We start from the raw sequence: 16,594 nt of genomic DNA on the forward strand, positions 1-16,594 counted from the left end.
GTCTTTCTCTCTCATGAGATCTTTCATGAATGACATTTGGAAGTTCTGAGGGAAACTTTCTCCACACTCAGCCCTCTTACAGGGCCTCTATTCAGTGTTGATAGTGCCAAAGAAGGTTGGAGCTGGGAGTGAAGATCTCCACACACTCCAAGCACTAGCAGGGCTTCACTGTGTGTACCCTCTGGTGTCTGTGGAGGTTGAAGTTGCCAGAGAAGCTTTTTCCCCACACACTGCTCTGGTAGGACTCCTCACCTGTGTGAGTGTGCCGACTTGGGTCAGATGGACATTTTGACTGAAGCATTTCCCACATTCTAGGCATTATGGGCCTCCTCTCTCAGGTGTGCTCCATGTCATGAGAGAAAAACGTGGGTGCACACTAAAGACTTCACAGCACTCCCTACCCTACACAGTCTTTCTGCTGCATGTATTCTCTTATGCCTGATTTGAGTTGTTAGAGAAATTTTTGCCACATGAGGGACATATGGTCCAAGTTCTGTGCAACTTGTAGCTCCCACTGAGAACTGCTCCATTCCATCCTCTAGAGGAGGATTCCAGGGCTCTTCTGGGCTGTCAGGAGGTTGTCCCTGCTCAGGACTCCAGAGACCTTCCTCTGACCTGCCCATGGAGCAGCACCTGAGGGTGAGCATCCTCAGGGGAAACAGACTGAACATTTCCTTCTTGGGTCTCAAATTCTCTTTCTCTGGAGCTGGCCTTATGGGTCATGCCCTCCTTCCAACTCTGAACACTGGGATCCCATGGCTCCCCTCCACAATCTACCCAGGTACTTGGAGCCTCCTAACTGGGAATGTGAGGCTCCAGTGACTCCCCACTCTCACTGTGTCCCTGGAGGGGCTTTTTACTAGGACTTTGATGCCCCCACTCCTCCTGGCAGATGTACATTGCCACATCTTCCAAGCTTCTGGACAACTGTTGCCTCAGCCTCCCAAGCACCCTCTACATATCCTTTACAAGGGCCGCTGCTTCCTCGATGCTCTGCAGAGGCAATTCTTGCACCCTGCTCTGGACCTTTTGGGGCGGGGTCATCAAGAGCTGCTCCAGCACCAGTAGTTCCAGGATCTGCTTCTTGGTAAGCACCTCAGGCCACAGTCACCCATGGCAAAGGTCCTCAAGCAGGCAGAGGCCCACCTGGGGACCAGTGGCCTCCTGGAAGTGGAACCTTCTCACTGCACTTTTTTCAAAACCTCTCTAAGAATGAATGACATGTTTGAGGAAAAATGGAGTTTTCATTTTTCTTTATTCTTTTCTCTCCTTCAAACTTGGAAGGAGATTAATGACTTCATCCCACCCCTTCACAGAATATTTCTTTACAAATGATAACTCTGCAGCTTTTAGTTCAAACCCAAATTGTAAACTGATTTGAGGGAAATTAAGTGACTTAGGTTATGTTTATTCCCTCCACTGTGAAGGGGTTGTATTCCAAAAGTTCATTTGTATGCAAGCCATCAACCAGGTTCCAAGCATGGAACAGATGCTAATTGCTGGGTGGCTTCCAGTCTCAAATGGCATCTGGGATCCCAGCAGCTCCTAATACAGCCTTGGCCCTCCATTCTCTTGCTACCCATGAAGAAAGTGAACAAAGCAAAAGCTAACTCGTGAAATTAAGAGTGGAATTTGGGCAAGATTCTTAATCGTTTTAAATCCATTTGAATATATTGCAATAAAATGCTGAAGATTGGGCAAACTATATCATGCAAGCAGTGGGAATAGAGAGGTTCTTAGTCCAACAAAATAGACCCACGCTACCTAGTTATACTATCAGTGTCAGGAAATAGCCTGGGAACCTTGCTTATCACCCTGCACTCCAGTTGAAGATTGGAAAGGAGAACCCAGAATTAGAAAAATGGACAGCAGTGTTTAAGAAAAAAGTCCATATATTATTTGCCAACACCCAGCCAGGAGACTCCTTATTGAAAGACTGAGTAAAGAATATTAAGAAAATATTGGGCATGGTTTTGAAAATTATATATTGCAATCCAAAAGAATGTTTAAACATTGTTCACAATGTTTAACAAAATGAACCAAGAAGAAAAAATGTATATTAAATAGCAGCAACATCATGAATAAAAACTAGAGTAGAAATAAAAAAGAGCAGATTAGATTGGAAGCAAAGTTGGATGAACTAAAAAGAAATATGAAAATATAAAAACTATTGTAGAAGAATACCATAATTTAAGGCAGATGGAGGCAGAAATGAATATGGGAAATCAAATCAGGAATGTAAAGAAAAAACAGAAACCAAAGGCATGCAAACAAAGGAGTCAAGAGAGAAAGTGATCACTCAAGATTAGGAAAGAGAGACTATCCTGCTAATATTTGCATAATTGTTCACCTGGAGAGGAAATCTACAAATGCAACAAGTGGTGATGGAACACTGAGAGGAGAAGGCTGTCTCTGAGCTGAAGGCCTAAATATGCAGATGGAAAGAGGTCACTAATCAAAATCAATCGAAATATCATGCATGCAGACACATCCTGGCAGGAAAGTGAATTCCAAGTGTGGAAAAAAAACCTTTCTACAAATATCTAGGCAGGAGAAAAATGTTTTCTTCCCATAGGAACAAAAAGTAGGCTATCTTCTTTTTATAATGCAATACTTCTATCATGGGACATTGATCTACGAAATATAAACTAAATGCTGTTAAAGAAAAGCCGCCGTGATTAAAATCTTAGTTTCTGGGGATTTTGTGCCATTAAATGATATAAAAATGGAGCCAAATATTTATCTCACCTTTTATATATAAAAAATATTTTCCTGCTACAATATTTAACAATTTAAAAACCACCCTTGTGGCCTCTTGTGCTGTAATATTGTTCAATACTTGACTTTAAAATTCCCTTCCTTTCTTCCCTCATCTGTATGTCAAAGATGACTAAGTTATGTCTTTTTATTGAGTCAACATAATCTTGACCAATCCACGCTGAATCAGAAAGCAAATATCTCTCTTAAGAGTTTCCTAGTGACACTCACCAAGTACTCTCAGTAATTCAGAGACTATGAGTGGCCCCTGGTGGTAACAAAATGTCCCCTTCTGCTCAGGATCTTTAGAAAGAGCACCCTGAACCCTGCCTGCTTAGAGGTCCCCCACAGCCTCTAGTCCTGCCCAAATTGGACTAACGTACACTTTATGGTTCTTCATCAAATTCTGTTGTGTCAAGTTTGTCTGTTTTCTCTGTGTTCTTGTTTATGTGTGGGTTATACTAAGTAAGTTCTCCAATAACAGACTGCACTCTGTTGGAGCTAATGAAAGTTCACAGACTCTGACTACACTGTTTTTCAGCACCTTTTCATGCACCTATGCCTACTGTTTTCCTTGGGAGAGAAGACTTTGTGCAGAACAGTAGCCTGCCCTGTGTCTGGAGCCATCTTTTCTTAGATTAATGCACTGAAGTGGGAGAAAGAATAATGGGCTACACAGCATATGTTCATAATGGTTTGATAAAGGACCACAAGGACAGAATGAAAAAGATAGGTGTGGAAAGGATCCCTTTTTATTAAACTTAGTGGGGTATGTGTCTTAGTTACTTTCTTGTTGCTGAGACAAAATACCCAACACCCACAAGTTAGGGAGGAAGTTTACTTAGCTCATAGTTTGCAGAAGTTTCTGTCTATAATCAGCTGGCTCCAAGGCAGGGTGGCTTGGCAGAGGGTCATTGCAGAGGAGAAACAGTTCATGGAAGGCAGAAAATAGCAAAAGCAAGCAAGCAAGGGCCCTTATCAGCTTCTTTCTGCCCTTTTTATATTCTCTCCAGGCTACCAGGCTTAGGACTGTGCCAAACCAATCAGTGGACTGATTTAGTAATCACACACCCTTGATCCCAGCATCACACACTGTAGATCCAGCCACCTCTGAAAAGCCCCACCCATGACTGCATGAGGCTTTGGGGGACATCTAGACACAGCCATGACAGGGAGGATGCTTAAGATATTCATTTCCATAGATAAACAAACAAGCCAAAGGAAAAGAACATCTGCTGGGAAGGGCTCCTCCAACACGGAGCAGATGTGTTACAACAACAAAGCATATCCTAAAAGCATTTGGGGATTTAATTATTTATCTGTTTCATTGAGCTGAGCGGTGAGGGAGTGGGGAGGGGTTGAGGAAGTGCATTGTAAAATCACTGAATCTGGAAATTCAATTCCAAATGTAGTTTAAGACTCCACATGCTGAAGTCTCTGTCAGAACATATGCTGACTGCTTTTTGATACACAGACTCCAGCTGCATTCATTCCTCCCACCCCACATGGATGGTGGCTATAATTTCAAATCATTCCACGTCCTCTTCAGTGAGACCTTCTTTTCCCTGCACTTCTCTAACAACCAGCCATCATATCTGACAGCCTTCAAAGTTGCACTATTCAGAACTATTCTCCACATAACAGTCCCTAAAATGCAAATCTGACCATTCGATCTGTGAAACTATAAGGAAGGGGAGGTGGCATGAGAGATTAAGGAAAATTAGTCCAAACCAAAGACTACTGATGAGAGCAAAGTAGATAAAATTAAATGAACTAAACCCAAATCTGTGTCTGTACGTTACCGAAGGGTCAGAAGGAAAGCGATAGCTCCGACAGATGCAGTGAGAGCAGAGCTCTGAATGGTGTGCAGGGTGCAGGTCACGTATACTCTCTTTGGGAATGACCCAAGTTTTACAAGAGGATGATAGTGAAGGCGGTGGAAGTCAGCACACGGTACTCTGAAAAGCTGGCTAAGTGGAGAAGAAAGCATTTGATGACTGTGGCCTCAAAGAAGCCAGAACGGCCTGATCCTGACCCATTTCATGGTCCTCTGTTGCCCACTGTGTACAAGCCCATCTTAGTGTAGTAAACCAGAAGTCCCAGATGTCTTTAGCATCCCCCTCCAAGCTCCTGCCCTGTACTCTGAACTCTAGCATATACATATACTTCTGAAATATCTTCCATCTTTATGATTTGACGTGTCCTCTCTCCTCATAGGATTCCTCATAATTTCTTAACGATGTAGTAAATTATTGCCATTTCCATAAAACTGTAATTTTGATATCTTTTCTTCTTGGAGGCTTTCCCTACTCACCTATACATGAACTCCTGGACAGGAAAGATCTTTACAATCAGCTTGCATGAGACCTCATTTTGTTCTCTGTACCTAGAGTTATTGTTTTGTTTTAAAAATTTTTCTTAAACAGTGTAAAATTTCTGAAATCATAATGTGCCAATTTGTGTGTTTTGAATGAATGAACAAATGGTGTCCTTTGTATCGTGAAGTCCACGGTAGCCAAGCTGAGGATTGTGGGGGCAGTGCGGGGAGGGAGGGTATGCAGGAACATATAGACCCTCCACATTACAGCGTAGTGACTGTGGCCCTAAAATAATGTTGCTTGGATCTGGAATAGTAATACAGATGTTCTGTCTACTTTATTTAATTTGCTTTATAGTTCATATTATAGTTGTGGATGTTTTTAAGTACAAATGTCGAAAACCTCATCTTGCTTAATTGAAGCAATAATATTCATAGCTGGCCTTGCTTCAGATAGGGCTTGGTAAGAGATTAGGATTCCATTTCTCCCATCTCCTTGTTGTGTTTCATTAGCTTCTCCTTCATGCCTGGACTCCTGGAGAAGCCTGCCCAGCTCTGGGTACACAGACAGCATCTTCACCATTGGCCACTCTAGAAAAGAGAGCCTGCCTCTCACCAGCCGTTCTCATAGGTGATTTTTAGTCATATGTCAACCCAACCGGATTAAGCAAAGCCTAGGAGATTAGTAAGCACAGTGCTGGGTGTGTCTGCAGGATAACTGCACAAAGGCCAGCAGAGAATGGAAGGCCCACCCAGGTTGAGGTAGCATCAACCAACAGGGTTGCAGCCTAGATGGAATATGAAAGAGAAAGAAGGAACTTGGGCATGCTTTTTGGAAGTTCCATTCTGCTTGGGTGAGGGCATCGTTTGCTGCCATGGACATCAGACTCCAGTTCCTTCAACCTTCTGATGCAGACTCTATGAGCTCCAGGGAGCATCCAGGCCTTCAACCTTGGATTGGTGCTTCACCTTTGATCTCTCTTATTCTGTGGTTGTGTCTTCTGGAGCTGGGTGGCTACTGGAACCTTTGGCTCTCCAGCACGTAGACAGTCACTGTGGATTCTCCTGCCTCTGATCTTGTGAGCTACCCAATAAATCCTCTTACATAAATACGTGTGTAGAGAGCACGAGAACCCTAACCAACATACCATAGAAGGTCTATTGCTTGACTCACACCATGAACCCATCCCAAGTGCAGTCAGTCCGGCCAAGTGAATGTGATGCTTTGATCAAGCCCCAGTCATATGTCTGTCTCTGCAACTTGCTTCACTCCAAATATGTAGACAGAAAACAGCTAACAAAAGGTGTTTCTTACACCTAGGAAAACCGTGTAACTTACTGAATAAAGCAGGTCCCTTTTGAAAGTAAAGGGAGAACTCAATTAAACCAAGGCATAAGCATGCACTGAACTGAGCGGACAACCTGGACAGAGCCTGCCTTACCCAGCGGAAGAGCAAGGCACTGTTGCCGGGGCTGTTGCATACTGAAGGCTGAGAGGGTGCAGAGCCTGTGGGGTCCCACTATGTGCACACATAGTTAGTTACAATTGTTACAGATTGGAAAAATTGAATTTTTTTCAATAAGCTTATAAAAAGAACTTTGCATTGCTTTGCTGGAACACACTATTGGTTTTACCTCTTCTTCTAACTGGTAGACACCTCTGTAATTCTATTCACTGCACGGGTCCCTGTTTCCTCATGTGAACTTGGTATTTACCTGGGCATCTTTCATGTTCTTGGTGGCTCTGTGGCTCTCTGGGACGACATCTGACATGGGTCATAGGTGAGACCAAGCCAAGGCGGGAGGGAGAGCACTGGCTGTGAGTCAGCATGAAACCCTCCCACGTGCTTCTCTCCATGCGGCAGATTTGCACTTCAAAGCCACAACAACAGCAGTAGCAACATGCATGTGACAGTCCTCCCTGTCTGCCTGCAAAGCTAGTGAGGTCCTTATGTTACTTCACTTGTTTTCATTCAACTCAGTGAATGAAGCATTGTTAACCCACCTTATAGAAAAGCAAGCTGTCACCTCCCTCAGCCATCCCAGGAATCTGTAGCACCGGCTTACTGTGTGCCAGACGCTTTTCTGGGTGCCAAGGTACAGTGAGGTGCGAGATGATACGGTCTCAGACATCACAGTATTTTTACATTCTTTGGAGGTCAGGCTACTAGGGTGACAACAGAACCTCTGTGAATAATATGGGACTAAAACTTATTAGACTAGACACAAATGTGGGTTTTCTTGGGTTATAAGTACCCAAAGAAAACCAAAAAAGACATTAATCATCTCTTGAGTGAGTCAAAGAAGAGAAGTAGGCAAGTCTAGGTTCAGAGTGATTCCAGAGATCTGCGGAAGGTAAGGTTGTCGGCTCCACAGACAGAACTGCCACCCCTGTGAATTTATGCAGCAGCCTCTGGTGGGGTCCTGTGCCTGCTGCTGGTCACCAAATGTAGAGGGAAGAAAAGAGATGACAACCTGGAAATCACTGGCACATCTTCATCTGTGCTTCAGCACCTCCAACCAATCATGACCTTCAGAGATCAGTGACAGCTGATGGAGAAAGGCATCACTACCCATCTCGAATCTCTGACAGCAGCATTAGCCTCCTTCCATCAAGGAAGGGGATTCTGAGAAATGTGACCCCAATGCACCTGCAGTTCACTTTCACTGACAGAGCACAATGCCCCTGTGGCCAGGCAGGCAGGGAGGGTGGTGGTGTGTGGATGGACAATAAAGCAACCATAGAGGTAAACCAAAATGAAAACATTAGATGGTAGGTGTAGATAATGAAAGATCAAGACTGTATTATAGAATCTCTGGTTACCTTAAAACAGGGCAGGGAGCTTTTCAGAGCTGATAAATAGAGATTCAGAAATTCAAACCCAAGCACTGTGACTCTGGAGGCCATTCTCTTATCTCAGTCGCAAATCCCACGCAGACTGGACTGATGCTAAGAACTCCCTACGGGTGGAGCCTGTGCCTTTACAGTGCAGATTCTCAAGTGCCTAAGGAGCAGCAGGATGAGAACCTTAGGAGCCTGGCACTCATGCTTTTAACCTGGGCCGACGTTTAGCAGATCAGTTGAGAATGCCCAGTCAGTGCTTGCCAAAGGAGTGGTGAATTCCTGCAGCGCCTTTCTCACATATTTCTGAAAAGAAGATTAAATTGCCCCTTACAGTTTGAACCACCAGCCTTTCAGTTAGCAATGAAATGCACTACAGAGACAACTTGAGCTCTCAGTTACTTAGCTGTAGCCAAGAAGTCTCCTCCTTATGACATTTTTTCAGAATAGTACCCAGGACGCAGCAACACACACCTTCCATACACTCTTCTGGTTCATCATTAAAACACAGGGTGTGTGTGTGTGTGTGTGTGTGTGTTCACAGAGTGGAGCCCCCAAAGCTTTTAACTCCTCAAAACTATTTAACAAGCACTGTGTTTAGACATCTCAGCAACTTCCTCATCCACTTGGGACAGACGTGCATGTAGAAGCGGCCTCATCTCCATGGAAAGGCTTCCAGGCTTCAGAAACAGTCTAAAAGGCAAAACGTCCTCAGAAACAATAAGAATTCATCAACATTAATGGGAACTTCTCTCTCTCCAGTGCTGAGTGCTTCCAGCGGGATTAATTGTTTAATATTCACAAAGGACTTTGAAGATGAAAAGATCCACAGAAAGGCTGAAAATGAACACTCACTTTATTTGTGTTTCTCAACCTGTAGTTGAATCTGCAGGGCTGCCCTGACTTTGAAGCAGCTCCAAGATTATAATAATGATGACCACCTTTGGAGTGGGGAGAACAGAGTCCACGGGGAGGAATAATTTAGACTCAGTGATGTTTCCAGCAACGGCAAAGCAAGATCTTTGGTATCAAACAGAGCCAGCTGTGTGACCTTGGGCAAATTACTTACAAACTCTGAGACACTACTTCCTCAACTGAAAGAATGGAATAATTGCATCTACCTGGTTATTGTCAAATTAGAGGTGATTTAAAGGACTTTGACAGGGCCTGGAATCTTGCTGGTACTTTTGCAATTACAACGTTGTTGCTATTGCCAACATTGGAGGAATATTAATGAATATGGTTTCCAATATTTGATGCTGCAGAAGCCAACCCTGATCTTAATTAAATTTTTCAAAATTTTTAAAAAGGGTAAAAAAAACCCAGCTGACAGACAAAAATCATTGAGTCATTTGTGAGTATGTGTGTGAGTCTAGCAGTGGATTCGGTTACTATTTACTCAAGATTAAACAAGTCTAAGGAATCCTTATTTCATAACTGCTTTACTTTCCCTCCATTATTCTAATTTCTTTAATACAGCTCTACCAGTGACTCCAGCTTCAATCCTCACTGCTGTGGCCAGTACTTCTGCAGTGTTTCACAAAGTGCAGAGCTTACAAAGGCCTGTGTAGCCTGAGAGAAGTCCTGCAGTAAACTGAGGCTCTTGTACGTAATGACCCTGATCTAGAAGATGCTAAGGGAGAGATACAGGTTATAAGGTCAACCCCACCTCCATGTCCAGACACCAGGTTATCTGGGCATCCACCCAGGTCATCAGGGCTCTCCATCCTGGAGCACTGCAAGAATGAGATGGGAGTTAGCAGGAGAGGATGAAGCACTTCAGGGCCTACTCAGCTTTAAATTCCACCAGGATTGAATCCAAGTGGGCATTCCCTGACCAGCACTGCCCAGTCTTCACTGGAGGTCCCTGTGGGCTCGAGGATGCTGCCTGGGTAAGTGATAGTCCTAGCCTGGGAATCCACTGCCTGTGTCAGGCATCCCTACTCTGTGCACGTATGTGGATTAAACCAGAAGGCCATGAAGAGAAAAAAGGAAATCAAAGGCCCTCACTAGTTCCATTTCCACACATTGGAAAAAATCCTTCCTGCTTCATTGATTTATAGAATAAGCCTCTTGTCTACCCAGATATACACAAGTTAGGAGACATAGCATTTGAAAACTTTCTGTGCTAAAAAATGATGCCTAAAATTTTGTGAAGTGTCATGCCCCTTCAAGTAAAGAAGGAGTTAAGAAAAAAAACAAAATTAGAGTTTCTTGCTGCTCTTCTAGGTTATCAGAAGTGGGTGGGTGTTATAGGAAGAAAAGGAGCAAGGACGAAGCTTGTGATTGCAGCTTATAAAATCTATTTTAAAATCCTCACTACCCAAACCCAGGACACAACAATTTGGATGACTGGGATTCTAACCTGGGAACAATAATGGTAAGTGACTCACCAAAGGGACTGCCTCAGTGGGTGCAATCCAGGAGAAAGGAAATTTTGATTAGGATGCAGAAGACTTGAGTTTGAGTACCGCCTTTCACACTAATTAGCTCTGTGATGTTAGGAAATTCAATTAAACTTTGCTGGCCTTGTTTTTGTTTTTGTTGTTCTTTTATCTGCAAATTGGAATGGCAAAAGGTTTCAACTAGACAACTCATTAAGTTCTGATAGGTTCTCTGAATGTGAATATTTTATCCAAAAACAAAACTTGTGGTTGTCCCTACTCAGCTACCCAGCATCCTTCACCAGGAGCACCAGGTGCCTGGACCCCAAATTCATGTGTAGAGAGTGGGTCATGGGCAGGACACTGGAGATAGGGATTTGGTTCACGGGTCCAGAGCATCATAATAATTATATGTTGGACTGGTAAACAGTGATATTCGTGGATGTCCAAACTCAGGACACCTAAGTAGTACCAAGGAATATTTAATCATAAAATAATATGTTCTAGAATGACTGCCAGAGGCAGAAATACGGCCAGTATATACCAAGCATGAGGCAAGGAGACAAATCAGAAAGGCACATCACAATCAAATTACTGGAAAATGTAATAAAGACAGACTTTTAAAAATACTCAGCAATAAAAAGGCTTACAGAGACACAGATGACTCTCAGCATTTTTCTAGTAAGAATAAATGCAAATGAGAGGACAGCAGCAGCATCTTCTATTTCAAGAAAATTGTCTTTCAAAATGAAGGTAAAATTAGGAATTTTCCAGACATAAAAGCTAAAAGAATTAATTTCCAGCACACTTACACTGGTAAAAAGGTTGAAAGTATTTCAGGAAGAAGAAAAATTATACCAGATGGAAATGAGGATCTATACAAAAGAAAAAGAACAATGAAAATGGTAATTATATAGGTGAATATATAATTTTGTAATGTTTAAAAGATTATTGAGCACTTAAACAGATGTCATAACAATGTATTTTGGGATGTGTGACATATCTAAAGCCATGATGTATAAAAAACTGACCTAAAGCCAAGGGAGGAAGAAATGGAGGATACTGCTATGAATTCCTTCTATTTTACCCAAAGTGATACTCTCTCACTTGATCATAGACTGTAAGAATTTAAACATGTATAATTAACTATAAAGAAGTCACTAAAATGGCAAAATAAGGAGTGGTGGCTGTTTTTTCAATGAAAGGACAAAATACAAATGTAAAAATAGTCAATCAATCAAAAAGAGGGAGAAGATCAAATAGGACAAACAAAATAATGTCCATAGACTTAAATCCAAATACATCAATAGCATATTAAATATAAATTATATATATGCTCCAATTAAAAAGCAATGTGTAACAGTGGAGAAAATAGAAATACCAACTAAATTCTACCCATAGGAAACTCATTTTATATATATAGACACAAATAGGTTAAAATTTAAAGAATGGTACCACTGGTTTTAAAAAGGACTGTTACTATATTAATATTGTCTGAAGTAGTTTTCAGAACAAAGAATGTTACCAAGAGAAAAGATTATCATTTTATAACAATGAGAGGGTCAATTCATCAAAAAGTTAAAAAAAAATTTAAAACATGCACATAATAAAAGATTTTCAAAATACAGGTAGCAGGGGCCAGGGATTTAGCTCAGTGGTTCTGCTGCCTGCCCCACAAGCTCAAGGACCTGAGTTTGATCTCTGGTACCAAAAAAAATACAGGTAGCAAACACTGATAGAAGAGCAAAAAGAAATACACAGTTAAATATTACTTACCAGTTTCAATACCATTCTATCTATCTTTCTATCTATCTATCTATCAGCATCATCATCATCATCTACTTACTTATTTATCTTTGTGGTGCTGGGGACTGAACCTAGGCCCTCAAGCACACTAAGTATTTTCTCTGCCACTGAAATACATCCCCAGCAAAATAGGACGAACTTTGAGTGACATTATCAACAAATTTAGCTAAGTTGATATTAATAAAGAACACAGAAAATAAGAAAAAACTTGATTGATATTGTCAACAAATTTTACCTAATTGACACAAAACAATTTCCCCAAGAAGAGAAGAATACCCATTTTTCTCAAGTATATGTGAAACATTCACTGAAGCAGACCGTATTCTGTGCCACAACACAAGTTCAAATATATGCAATAAAGCTGTACAATTGCATGTACTCAATCATATAAATCATATTTCCTTATCTTGAGAGAATTACACCAGAAATATATAACACAAAGATCTGTGGAAATCAACCAAATAGCTAGAAAAAAACACTTCTAATTAACCAGCTAGTCAAAGAAAAAAGGCAAAGGAAACAGGAAATTATTTCTACCTGAAGGGAATGAAACATAACACAACACTCTTAACCTCCACTCTGCATACCGCCATAGCTTGAAGTATTATTTGTATACATTTAGTAACAGTAAGATGTGTAAACTAAAATTGTACTGAGCATTTCACATGAAATAAAGTTTGAAAGTTCCATTTATTATATTATCAACGAATGCCAAATTTTTATGCTTATTACACTTTTACCTTCATAAATATAAGCTGCCATTTCATGAACTGTGCTTGTGCGACAGAGGGCATGCAAAACCCAACCACATATCTGATTAGACCCACAAATCAGAGAAATTATCTTTCAATATCATTTGTGCTGCCATCGTGTTCCCTGGGTCTGACACTCTCCTCACCCTGCTCACTTCTGCAGTTCTCTTTATTTCTGGAATTTCTGTTTGGGAACTCTTTGTGAAGCCTGTTTCTTTGTCATTCATGTTTTAGTTCTGCTCACCCCATAGGCCCCATAGGAATGTCCTTGAAGTCAGAAGACTTCCTAGCCCTGGGCCACGGATTTAGCTCAGTGGTTCTGCTGCCTACCTTGCAAGCAACAAGGTCCAGAGTTCGATCCCCAGTACCAAAAAATAAAAAAGACTTTCTCTCCCCCCTCCCCCGCCTCTGTCCACAGAGAAAGCCCATGCAAGGACACAGAAAGTGGCCACCTATCAGCAATCAAGAGAGACCTGTCCAGAAAACAAACCTGGAATCATCTTGATCTTGGACTTCTAGCATCCAGAACTGTCACAAAATAAATATCTAAGCTTTAAACCACTGCATTTGTCGCATTTTGCTGGAAGAATAACCCAACACACAGCCATCTACCAGGACGATTGTAGTAGTTACATCTCCAGGGAAAACACTACCATAGACATCATGTAGGAATTTCCAAGATAGAATTTCCTGAATGGCTCAGGAAGGCTTCTGAGAGGGAGGAACAATGGAACTGAGTCTGAATGGTGAGAAGAAACTAGTCAAAGAGAAAGCCACGCTCAGTGGAGAATTAAAGTATTCTAGGAAATGGACTCTAGATGCCCAGTGCAGAGGCAGACAGAACAGTGCGGGTTATAGGTAGGGTCATAGGCCGAGGGGTGGGAGGCGGAGCTGAGGATCGGGCTCTGGACCTGCCAGGGGTCCTAAGGGGGCTTCACACTCCTTGCCAAAGATTCTCTGTTTCAGAAGGATAATTTTGTAATTGTTGTGGACATGTTCTTTGAAATCCATTTTATTTCTAACACTACCATTTAATATTTGGTTTTATTGGCCACGTTCATTGATTACTCTTTGTTGTTGTTTGGTTTTTTTGAGAAAGGGTTTACTGTGCTATCCAGGCTGGCTCTGAACTTGAGATTCTCCTGCCTCGGCTTCCCAAGTAGCTGGAACTACAGATGTATACAACTGCACCAGGCCCTTCCCAAGTCAATATCATTTTACTTTCTGCTGGAATGTGCATAATAGCCCTACCTAATTCTCAGCTTATTATACTGATTAAATTAGACAAATTAAACAAGTAGCAGAGCTTCTAACTTCTAGTGAGTGTTCATTAAAAGGGAGATGTTATGATAACCCTGAGTACAAAAGAAAACCAATAATGAACATTACATGGCAGTGATGTAGTCAGATCACCTCCTAAGAAACCAAGATTTCAAGGCAAACAAGACAGTGCACACCTGTGATCCCAGCACCCAGGGGCCAAGGAGGGAGGATTACAAGTTTCAGTCCATCCCAGGAAATTTAGTGATTCACTGAGACTGTCTCAAAAGAAACAATAAGGGGCCCCTGAGGATGTATCTCAGTGTGAAGGCCCTGGTTCAGTCCCCAGCACTGAAAAAATAAAGACAAGAGAAAGGAATTTCAGTTACAATGTAGAGAACTGATTATAGGGAGAGAAGCCAGGTCCAAATAAGTGTACACAAATAATAAAAGATGGTTAATTACTTGGCTTTTTTTGAGATGATCTCTTATCTGGTTCTAAGTTCTGTTGATTGCCTGAATTGATTATTTGAATAACCTAACCATTAACTGACATCACTGATAGCAAATAGTTTTCCCAAGTTCATGTAGCTAATTAGTAGATTAACCAGCACTGAAACCCAAGTATGTGCTTCCAAACTCCATACCTAGTCTGAGCTTTCTTTCCTGTAGTTGGTGAATTCATGCCTGAGATTACAAATCAAAGCTCCTATATTTGCCTTAGTAGTAAATTTTGAGAGCAAAACTCTTGACAACTGATAGGACATAAGAATAACATTATATAGCAATTCAACACCTAGTGTTTGTCTAATATTTAGTGTCTATCAGGTCTGTACATGCATGCGTGCATTTAATGCTCCCAACATGCAAGAAAGGAGACTGTTTATTTCTCCTTCTGAAGAGCTGAGCTGCCAGAATCCTGTATTACCCACCCAGACACTCTGTGGTTCACTGCCCTTCCATCAACCAGACTGCCTGACTTCAATGCAGAAAGACATTGGCAGCACACCAAAGATTAATGTGGTAAGGAAAGGCAGCACTAAAAAGAGGGTAACAATGCAGCTAATAAAATAATCACTTTTAAACTGCTTCAAGGTCTTCATGTAATGAACAAAATACAGAGACCTAGAATGATTTCTCAACCTTTGCAGATCATTGGAGCCTTCAAGAGGATAATGTTGGCTTTGATTCTATTTTCTTAAGAAGTGCAGATTTCCAAATACCATGTGTGGGGAATTGTTTTTACATTCTCTCATACTCTGGCCTTATTATGTGCAATGTTTAGCAAGCCCTACTAATGCCCCTGGACACCACTCCACTAATGTAAGCCATTGGCATTGTTGTATGCATGACTTCCTAGCATGTTTTCTCTATCACAAACATACACAAGTATATATTTTTTCTATCACAAGTCTCTTTCTCACCATTGAAATACAAAAACAGTAATGAATCAGGATACTCAACTATTGTGAAGCTACCCATTTTCCAGTTCAAAGAAGGGACAGTGGGCATGAAATTCTCCCCATTGACTCAAACAATAAGCAACAAAGTAAGAATATTCAGTCAGCGCCACAAAGATAGGGTGGAGTTGTGGCTAAAGAGCAATAGCCTCCCTGTTAAGATTCTCACTTTATGACTCCGCATGTATGTGCACGCATGTGTGCCTGTGTGTATGTGTGTCCACATATGTGCAGGGTGGATACAAGGGATATGGAAGGGAAAGATGGGTGACTACTACATACATATTTCATTCAATGCTGAGAAGAATTTTGACATACACTGATCGATCACTTGTTCCAATTCCCACACAAAATCCTTCTCAACATCACATTCTAACAGACTGTACCGTGACGTGACTATTTCCTGTTAGGCATCCTATTAGCCCTGCCTTCACTGTGAACACTTTCCACAACAGGGAAACTTTACCTTATTTCCAAAACTATTATCCTGAATTTTCAGATTGTTCCAATTTATATGAAGCCCTTGTGTTGAATGAAAATCTACTTTTAGTTCACTTCTACCCATTGTTCCTAATTCTGATTTCTTGTCTAAATGGAAAAATCAATGTATAAAGCTTTATAATGTGGAATTGTTTCCACACTCCTATTGGCAAATATCCTTCATCCATTCAATTTTTTTCATCTTTTATTCAACAAAGAATACTTGCATGGCACCATGTTGCACTGAATACCATGCAGTGGAGGTAAAATAGTGAGGAAGCAAACTGCACTGCATGTTATATAGGTTTCTGGCTAGTTGAAGGTTAAGTGAATGGCAATTACAGCAGTATGTGATATGTTCTGACATAGTGGAAACTCTGAGTGTTAGTAAAGCAACAAGGAGATGCTACATCTCAGCAATCTGGGGAGAGGCTGCCAAGGAAGAGTTTCCAAGTAAGTAAAGCCTGAGTTGACCACAAGAAGACCGAGCAGGAGCAGCAGGGAAAGGGTGGGTATAGAGCAAGAATGTAACAGGC

General features: G+C 41.4%; 1 long non-coding RNA gene across 2 annotated transcripts in view; it reads left to right on the forward strand.

Moving 5' to 3' along the window:
* Positions 1-16,017, forward strand: part of LOC101706174 (uncharacterized) — a 56,824-nt gene extending 40,807 nt beyond the window's left edge. The window contains exon 5 of one of the 2 annotated variants that reach the window (XR_015441520.1): positions 13,277-16,017. This is a non-coding gene — a long non-coding RNA (uncharacterized LOC101706174). The remainder of the gene's footprint in view (positions 1-13,276) is intronic. The other variant, XR_001182995.3, reaches the window with a different exon arrangement.
* Positions 16,018-16,594: the final 577 nt, after the last annotated feature.

Source organism: Heterocephalus glaber, unplaced genomic scaffold (assembly GCF_053883595.1).
Source record: "Heterocephalus glaber isolate CG9 unplaced genomic scaffold, H.glaber_assembly_v1.0 deba00000281, whole genome shotgun sequence".
Lineage (NCBI taxonomy): Eukaryota > Metazoa > Chordata > Mammalia > Rodentia > Bathyergidae > Heterocephalus > Heterocephalus glaber.